The sequence below is a fragment of the Chlorocebus sabaeus genome, chromosome 10 (genome assembly GCF_047675955.1).
Source record: "Chlorocebus sabaeus isolate Y175 chromosome 10, mChlSab1.0.hap1, whole genome shotgun sequence".
Classification (NCBI taxonomy): Eukaryota; Metazoa; Chordata; class Mammalia; order Primates; family Cercopithecidae; genus Chlorocebus; species Chlorocebus sabaeus.
This window is the reverse complement of record NC_132913.1, coordinates 4,880,751-4,890,634: the sequence shown is the minus strand read 5'-3', so window position 1 is coordinate 4,890,634 and position 9,884 is coordinate 4,880,751.

Genomic DNA, 9,884 nt, shown 5'->3' with positions numbered 1-9,884 from the left:
ATAGTAAGACAGGTGCCATTAGTAAGGTGGTATAAGATGCAGAATGAAACAAGGAGAGCATTAATCAACTCTACCTTAAGTGGAGAAGAGAATAGTCTTTTTTTTCATCAACTTCTATTTTCAGTTCTAGAGTACATGTGCAGGCTGTAAAGGTTTGTTACATAGGTAAATGTGTGCCATGGTGGTTTGTTGCACAGATCAACCCATCACCTAGCTATTAAGCCCAGCATCCATTAGATATTCTTCTTGATGGTCTCCCTCCCCCATTTCCCACAATAGGCCCCAAGGTGTGTTGTCCCCACCATTTGTCCATGTGTTCTCATTGTACAGCTCCCACTTATATGTGAGAATATGCAGTGTTTGGGTTTCTGTTCCTGCATTAATTTGCTGAGGATAATAGTCTTCAGCTCCATCCATGTCTCTGCAAAGGGCATGATCTCATTTCTTTTTATGACTGCATAGTATTTCATGGTGTGTATTTACCACATTTTCTTTATCCAGTCTATCACTGATGGGCATTTGGGTTGATTCCATATCTTTGCTATTGTCAATAGTGCTGCAGTGGACATAAGTGTACATGTATCTTTGTAATAGAATGATTTGTACGCCTTTGAGTATATACCCAGGAATGAGATTGCTGGGTCAAATGGTATTTCTGCTTCTAGATCTTTGAGGAATCACCACACTGTCTTCCACAATGGTTGAACTAATTTGCATTCCTACCAACAGTGTAAAGTGTTCCTTTTTCTTCGCAACATCACCAACATCTGTTGTTTCTCTACTTTTTAATAATCACCATTCTGACTGCTGTGAGGTGATATCTCACTGTGATTTTGATTTGTATTTCTCTAATGATCGGTGATGTCGAGCTTTTTTTCACGTTTGTTGACTGCATGAGTATCTTGTTTGGAGAAGTGTCTGTTTATGTCATTTGCCTCACTTTTTAAATAGGGTTGTTTTTCTGTTGTAAATTTGTTTAAGTTCAAGAAAGGAATAGTCTTAAAAGCCTCCACAGAAAATATCTTTTACAAGGAGACATTCTTTTCAGGCAGAAAGGTGGTCAAGGATACCTCAGGTAGAAAAATAAGCATGTTCAAGACTCAGGTATGAAAGAGCAGGAAACAGCTCAAGGGACAACAAGCAGTTTGGTATGATTACAGTGTGTGGATATGAAAAAAAGAAATATTGGGAGACAAAGCTCGATAACTAAGGAGGAAAGGATATGGAGGGCTTTGCATGCCACCATTAGAGAGACCCTGCAGGGCTTTAAGCAGTAATTTTCCATTCTGAAGGTTCTCACAGAGCCACCTTTCCCCTAGAAAGCCTTCTGTAATATTTTTCAATGAGCCCTGAAATGTACTCTATCAAATTTTGTAGCCTGCAATTCTATGGCATAACACTGGAGTCCAACACCCAGAAAGGTCCAGATCTAGTGTACTAGTGACTCAGTTCTCTCTCTGGAGTAAGTAGGTAGTGTATTGAGCTTGGTCAATCAAATTGAGGATCCTTGGTGACTTCAAATGTATCCAGTGGCATTTGCCCTTGAAATAAATTAAGGAGACTTCTTTGATTTATTATCATAGTCAGAGTTCCTTGTGATGTAATTACAAGGAAACATGGGCAAGAAGGAAGTATTTGTTTTGTTTGATGTGTTAAGTTTTACACTCACTTTATATGAACATAGCATCACCCTCCTTAGAGTCTGGCATTTGGATAACTTGTTAAATGATTAAAAGATTTTTGTTATTTCCTTTGACAGCTTCTTGATTATTTTTCTCAGGCCTGGAGGAAAGGTTAGCAAGCACCATAAAAATGTGTGCACCCTCCCTTGTAGTCAGACTGGTCTCTGCAAAAGGCTCCCTGGATCCTCAACTTCCATTCCCGTTCCAGTGCCCCCAAGAGTAATGCTCTTTTATCTGTTTGCTCCTAGGCTTCTGTTTATCAAAGCCAAGTTCAAGTCTTCTTTCATGAGATCAGGTTGGAAAAAAGCCCTGGGATGGTAGTGGGAAGACCTAGTTGTGAGAAGTTTGCAGAGTTTGCACTTGAAGATAGCTGAGCCTCAGGTTCTATAATTGTAAAATGTGCTATTTCAACAGTGCAATTCAAGACACAAGTATTGAGCGATTAATAGAGATAATTAAGATAGTATCACTTTTTTGAGAAATTTACAAACTGAATGGGGAAAGACTCACAGACTCACACACACACACATAAGTAATTATAGCAGGTAAATATGATTGCACAATATGGGAAGTCATGTCAATAATTTCCAAAACTGCACCAAACTAGTACTCTACAATTTTTTGCTTTCTTAGTTTATTCAGCATTTTATACTTAATTCGTCATACTGTTTATATGGGTTTAACTTCCTTTTCAAACTCAATTAAAGTATAAATACATATTTAAGGAAACATTTACAATATGCTTTAGAGTTGACAGAGATGTCATTGGTGATAGCTAATTAAATCATCACATTAAATCAGTGAGCTAAGTTACTGTTCTTTTACAGAATAAGGAACCTTGGGGCAAGAAGCACCTTGTCCAATATCAGAGAGGTAAGTGGCAGAGCCACAATCCAAGCCTCACTAGGTTCTTTCTGTGCCACAGTGCTTGGTCGGAGCCCTTAAGTCAGGGTTCAGATGTTAAGCCACTGTCCTTTTCCCTGCCTATCCTACCCCCAAATCAACTCTCTGTTCTATGCTGCTTTAATCCTAAAATATTCTTCTTCTTCCAACTTGCTTGCCTCTTTGGAACAGACACCCCTCTCTCTCTGCCTATAATCCTCATCACACACTGAGCTTCACATCTCATCCCCTCCCACCCACATCCAGACTTTTCTCTGTTGACTCTTTCTTCTCGGTGGCTCTGCCCCTCTGCTCACTGAAAAATGTTAAAATGCCCATTCATTCAAAGCCAACATTATTAAGTGGCTGCTCTATACCAAGCCTTGAGTTGGACGTAGGGTTTACAATGATGAATAAGGCCAGTCACGGTGGCTGCCTATAATCCCAGCACTTTAGGAAGCCAAGGTAGGCAGATCACTTGAGCCTAGAGTTCAAAACTAGCTTGGCCAACATGGCAAAATCCCATCTCTACAAAAAAAATTTTAAAAATACTAAAATTACTGGGGCATGATGGCATGTGCTTGCAGTCCCAGCTATTCAGGAGGCTGAGATAGGAGAATCACTTGAGCCCAGGAGCTCACGACTGCAGCCAGCCACAATTACACCACTGCACTCCAGTCTGGGTGACAGAGTAAGACTTTGTCTAAAAAAAAAAAAAAAAAAGATGAATAAGATATAGGCTTTTTCCTCAATGAGGTCATAATCTAGCCCTGGGAGTTAGACAAGGCCATAAAACTATTTCTATGCAAGAAATTTTTGCTCTTACTAAATTTTGGGTAGAGATCAAGAGAAACTGTGATTTAAAAAATGTGGAACCATGAAAATCCTGGCCAAATACCCAACCACACGTTTAAAATTGATCAACTTGCCACTCCCCATAAATGTTTCAGTGATGATTTATCCCCAAACCCAACTGCATGGTATTCTCTGTACCTTAAGTTGCCTTCCCTCCAACAGGCAGTCTCTTCTTCAAATACTTTAGGCTAGAAATTCCATCTCATTTCTAAAAGTATTCTGCCTCCCTTCTTCTTCTTCTTTTTTTTTTTTTTTTTTGTTTGTTTGTTTGTTTGACAGAGTCTCACGCTGTCTCCCAGGCTGGAGTGCAATGGCGGGATCTCAGCTCACTGCAACCTCCGCCTCCAGGGTTCAAGCGATTCTCCTGCCTCAGCCTCCCAAGTAGGTGGGATTACAGGTACCTGCCACCACGCCTGGCCAGTTTTTTGTATTTTTAGTAGAGACAGGGTTTCACTATGTTGCCCAGGCTGGTCTCAAACTCTTGTCCTTGTGATCCGCTCTCGTCAGCCTCCCAAAGTGCTGGGATTACAGACATGAGCCACCGCGACTGGCCTTTGCCTCCCTTTCAAGGTGATGTCTTCTCCTTATACCATCTACATTTTGCAAAGTGGGCAGGGTTTGTCCCACATTCCCCACATTCCCCGAAATTCTTCTGGTTAGTCTCAAATGCTTTTGAAGAGGAAGGGCTCTATGCCCCAAACCACAAAGGATACAGTGCTCCATTTCTAATTTAGTGTCTTGTCATCATACCCCAATCCATCAAAGAAAAATTTTAGATGGGTTTGTTCCCTTTATAGTGTAATTTGTGATGTAACAGCATCAAAGTACACATGGCAATTGTCCTTACAGACACCAGAATATAATCCCATCTGGGAAAAATAATAATTCTCCTACGAGTAGTACTTGGCCTGTCCTTTGAAGAATAGTAAGCCCACCACCATTGTGGTTTGATGGATTGAGTGGTTGGGCAGGTGTCCAACCAAAGTACTCATGGGCACAAGCTCAGATACGCCAGTACCAACTATTTTAATTAGAAGTTTTTTCTGACCAAAGAAGACTAGTGAACAGTCAGCCAACCAATTCACCCGACATACAACAATTACAGTTATGCTAAGGGCTGAAAGGAAAAACATTGGGTACACCAAAAGCATATAATGGGTGGGAGGGCTGAACTAGTCTAGAGAACAGAAAGGAGATGTAAAAAAGGTTTTAAGCTGAAAACTGTCAAAGATCAGGAATGAGCCTAGAAAAGGGAGAGGGGCTTTCAGAGGGCAAGCACTGTCAAACGCCCTGGGGCAGGAAAGAACTGGGCACATTCTAGGAACTCATGGATGAAGAACTGTTGGGACTGGAGCAGGGTAAGCCAGAGGGCAATGGTGAGCTGGCATTTGGCAGAAGGCACACCAGTGTAGGGCCTTAGAAGCCAAGCCACGTCAGATTTTGGCCTTGATCTTAAAGAAAGAAAAAGTGATTTAAGGATTTGGTGAAGGAGGTAAGAAGGAAATCGATTTATTTTCTAAAAAGACAGTGTCGGGGAAGAAAGCCTCCTCAGTCCTCCTAGGGTTCCTGATTAGGGGGTCTAAAAATAAAACTGGCAGAGACAGATGGATAGGAGAAAGCACACACATTCATTGAATAAAAGTTTTACATGACATGGGAACCTTCAGGAATGAAGATCCAAAGACTCAGGGACAACTGTCTATTTTTGTGCTTCGGTTTTATGGGGAAGAGACGGCCATGTAGAAATGTGGCTGGACCAAAGGGTATGATCTAACGGTGAGAGACAGAAGCAGGGGAAACCTAGCTAGACCCGTCTTTCAGATTCTTCGTGGCCTCTCTGTGTGGCATTCCTTTCCCCTGGGTGTAGGGCAGGACCTCTGAAATGAGGGTCTTATGATCTACTTTCAGACAAAGTAGGTCAGAGAATTTCTTTATAGCCAGCTCCTACACAGAAAGGCAGAGGAAGGTCAGAGTAATATTTCTAGGTTTTATGGTTTGCTTTAGGGAAGGAGAGTTTTAGTTTCTATGGTCTGCCTTGGGGGAGAAACAGGAACAAGAGAAAGGAAGGTGGGAGAAGGCTGGAAGACCTTGCTTCTAAGGCCCTTTCAATGGGCTTTCATTGAAAGCACTCAGCAAGCCAAGGTGCTGTAGTTTGGGGTATCGTATTTTGAGCCCAACGATGGCTCAAACTATTGCACAGTAAACAGGTAGAGGGAAGTGGATTGCAGGGGTTTAAGTTGGAAAGACATGACAGTGGTTAAGGAGAGGAAAAGGGGTCCTGGACTCTTCCCTGAAAGGGCTGTGAATTGGGTGTAGCTCAATGTTACTTACAGGCAGCATTCTGTGTGATGTCAAGCCCCGCACCCTATAGACCAGCGGGTGGGTCCACAGGAAGCCCCTGAGATGTTCTGAGAGCAATACATTTACAAAAGCATGGGGAAAAGCCAGAAGGACAGTCTGGGGCTATAGGAATGATAAGGCTTGTGGACATGCTTAGTCACAAGAGCTTTTTTGAGGATTAAATGAGAAGAAGTATATTAACTCTTTGGTCTAAGATGCAGAATATTTTTAAAAGCTCTTCAAATACTGGCTAGCACTGATTAATTCCACCCCTTCTTCTATGCATCGTTGCTCTCAGCTCCATGAAAGGAAAGGGGAGCCTCATATGCAGCTTTTTCTCCAGCATTGAGCACAGTTTCTGGTATATATACATCATGTTATCTGTGAGTCCTTGTTGATTAAGTTAAAGTTGTAAATTTAAAACTTTCCCAAGATAGGAATTCTAGCTTCGGAACCTCTTGTTTCCCTTATGACACACTACGGTGCCTGGAAAAATCAAATCCAACTAATGTTTAAGATTGATCTGGGAATTTCTAAAGAACAGGTCCTACTCCAATTCAAGGTCTGTGAAAACCCAAGGAAAGGCCTCCCACAGCAGTGTAGACCCAAGGAAGTGGCTTCTTGACCAGGTCATAGTAGGACAAGGCTGCCCAGTGTCGCTGCTGAGGAAAGAGCCACAAACGACCACAAAGGCAGAGCGCAGCATCTAGTGTGAAAACCCAGCCAAGGGCAAAGCAGGGAGGACTGAAAACCAGGCCGGAAGCTTAATGAACTGACAGCAGTGTGGAACGCGAGTGAAGAATGGGGCAGGCAAGTGGTTCCAAACTAACACCATGAGCATGCAGCAAGCCTGGCCCTGCCACAGTTGAGTCATGACGATCATCCCAGGCAGAGTCGGCTTGCAGTCAGAAGAAACAGTGCAGGGAAGATATCCAGAGAAACATCCTGGGTGCAGTGCTGAAAGGGGCCAGCACTGCAGGACAACATCCAGGAGAATGTCCAGAAGATGGTACAATTGAGGAGGAGAAGGAGGGAGAAAGCTTCGAGGAGTCAGCACTCCGAAGCAGCACCCTGTGGTGGGAAAAACACGGGCCCTGGGTCACACCAGAGACCAAGTCCCTAGAGCCACATGGAGTCTCCAAAGTGTGGGGGACCATGAATGCTTTCTCACCAAGATGATCTGACTATGAAATGAGATGAAGTATGGAAAGTACCTGGCACAGTGCATGACCCACTCGAGATGTTCCCTGAGGTCATGCATTTAATACATATTTAATGAACACCTACTATGTACCAGGCAGTGTCCTGAGAACTAAGGGTGCAGTAGTGAATGAAACAAAATCTCTGTCTTCAGGAAGCCTATATTTGAGAAGAGATGGCAAAAGATAGATAAACAAATATATTTACTAGTTAGAGGCAGGGAGCAAAGAGAGCTATAAAAATATAAGACAATATAAGTAAGTGTGCTTAGATAGAATGGTCGGCAAGTGGTATTTGAATAGATATGTAAATGAGGTGAGTGAGGGGGCCATGCACAGATCTGGGGGAAGAGTGTTTCAGGCAAAGAGAACAGCAGGAGCAGAGATCCTGAGACGGGATGGGCTTGGTGGGTTCAAGAGGTAGTAGATTCTTTTTCTTCTCATTCTGTGCCATCAGGACAGCTTGACACGTGACATCTGTGGACATTCCAATCCTCAGTCCTGAAGCTGTATCAGTCATTCTTTGAGAGATGTATTCCATAGTCATTCCTGCATCTGCACAGCTCCCAATTTGTAAGCAGAGTGTTCACATCCTTTAGAGAGATAAGATTCAGTCACAGAACTAATGTGTCCCTAGGCCCAATGGTGGCCCCCAGCCCCAGGACTCCTAGATTTCTAGATCTCACACACTGCTCAGAGTACCTTTCAATGCATGTGACAGCAAGACACATGCTCAGGAGGGAGTGAGATTACTCACAAAGAGTGAGTGATGGGAGATAGAAAGAAGGTGGAGAAAGGGGCCGAGAGGTCCATGAACACACCCTCTGAATAGCAAACAGAGGCTTGGCTTGTACCTCCCAGACAAGCTTTCCCCAGGGCTGCTTAACAGAGAAGGAAGGTGGGAGTGGAAACGCAGGGGGAGGTCTGGAACATTTTCTTTTGCTTTGTTGGCTTTGTAAAGCTAAAAAAATTCCGCCAACTGTGATTCTAGTCCTGATTGCAAAACATTCTGTTATTTAGCTCTGGGGCTGCAGTTAGCAGATTGTCAGTTTGGCCTCACAGTGAAGTAGGAGCCAAAAAAGATGAGACATTTTAATTTCCTGAGCAGGTGCAGGTATCAGGATTGGTTTCAGAATACCTGTGAAAAATGAAATCGAGGTGGGGAAGGAAAGCGAGGACTGATGTGATGTCGGGTGGGGGTCGAGGGACACAGAGAAGGAAGAGAGAGGTGAAGCAAAAATGAGGTGAATACAAGCATGCGAGAGGAAACACCACAAGAAACAGAAGCAGGGAGAAGGGGAGATATTGGTCAAAGGGCAGAAGGTATCAGTTAGATAGAAAAATAAGCTTTTGAGTTATATTGTGCAGTGTGGTAACTGACATGAAGAATAATGTATTGTGTATTTCAAATTGCTAGGACAGTAAATTTCAAATGTTCTCACCACAAAAAAAAAATGATAAGCATGAGAGGTGATGGATATGTTAACTTACTTGATTTAATTATTCTATGATGTATACATATATCCAAATATCACATTGTACATCTAAAACAATTATAACTTGTCAATTAAAAATAAAAAGATATTTTAAAAATAAAGTCATTTTTTAAAAGAAACAGAAAAAAAGGAGGCAGCCAGAAGAAGCCTGATGACCTCAGAAAAATTACTAAAAGTTTTGGGCTCAAAGTGGGAAGGGTTGCTCCACGCATTTGCTCCCTGGCAGGTTCGATCCTATGTATTGTCAAGGTCAGCACCAACTTGCAAAGTGCCTTTCTGAAAATGTGAAGGACACCACTCCCTGTAGGCATGGCCCCTGCCCTAACTGTCCTCAGCAAGCCCAGCCTGGGCTGTCTTTCACCCACGCACACGCCTTTGTGCAAATCGCCACCTGCACCCCCGACCTGGCAGGGTTCCTATGATAAAATTGCTTTTCAGTAAGGCAGCAAGACTTCGAAAGGTTGGGAAACAGACATTCTGTCTTGAGAAAGAAGGGAGCAGAGGGTGTGGGAATTAGCAGGTAGAATAATGTAGCCCAAAAAGCATAGCTGCAAAGATGTCTAATAGCCCAAGGCAGGCACCAAGGCCACATCTCAAAGGGAACAGTCAATCTCCTAAAATACAGCCATTAATATGGTAGAAAGAGTCAGGGCACCTGCCCAGATCCCACATTCTGTGACTGCCTTCCCACCACTCTCTCAGCCTCACACATTCAATAAATGAATGCATGCATTTACTATCATGTAGATCCTACCCTAGCCTATCCTAGTCTATCAGTGATGATGGGAATCAGAAGGAATAGGAGAGAATGTAATGACTATCTTATATGTGCCTGAGGTCTGTGTTTGCATTAATTCACTCAACAAGCATTTATATAGTGTGCAGTACATGCTAAATAGTCCTCTAGAGACTGGCCATGTAACAGCATCAAGATAATCGGATCCCTTTCCTCAGAGGACTGATGTGATGATATAGGAGATAACGAAAATGCACTAAATAAAATGGTTAAGAGCATGGGTAGGCATGGTGATAATAACAATGGCGGTTCATTCCTCAAGATTGTGTAATGATTAAATTAAAGGATATGTGTAATGTGGTGCAGTGTGTGGCTCTGAGTGGGTGCTCCGTAACACTAATTATCTTTCAATAATTCTTTCTCTCCAACCCCAAACTCTGGTGATGGGAAGAAACTAGCAGTTTCCAATGTACAAATCTAGAAGAGTGTCGCTTGCACTGTTACAACAAGAAAAATGTTCATAAGACTTCAAATTCATGAGTATCCTCAAGCTCATTAAAGAAGTGAAGTGATAAGACAAAACTAATGGAGAATTTGGAGGGTAAGTCACTGGCAGAAAGAAACAAGACCCGACAAGATACTCCTGAATACCAGAAGACAATTTAGCAAGCACATTTTAATAAATTACCGAAAT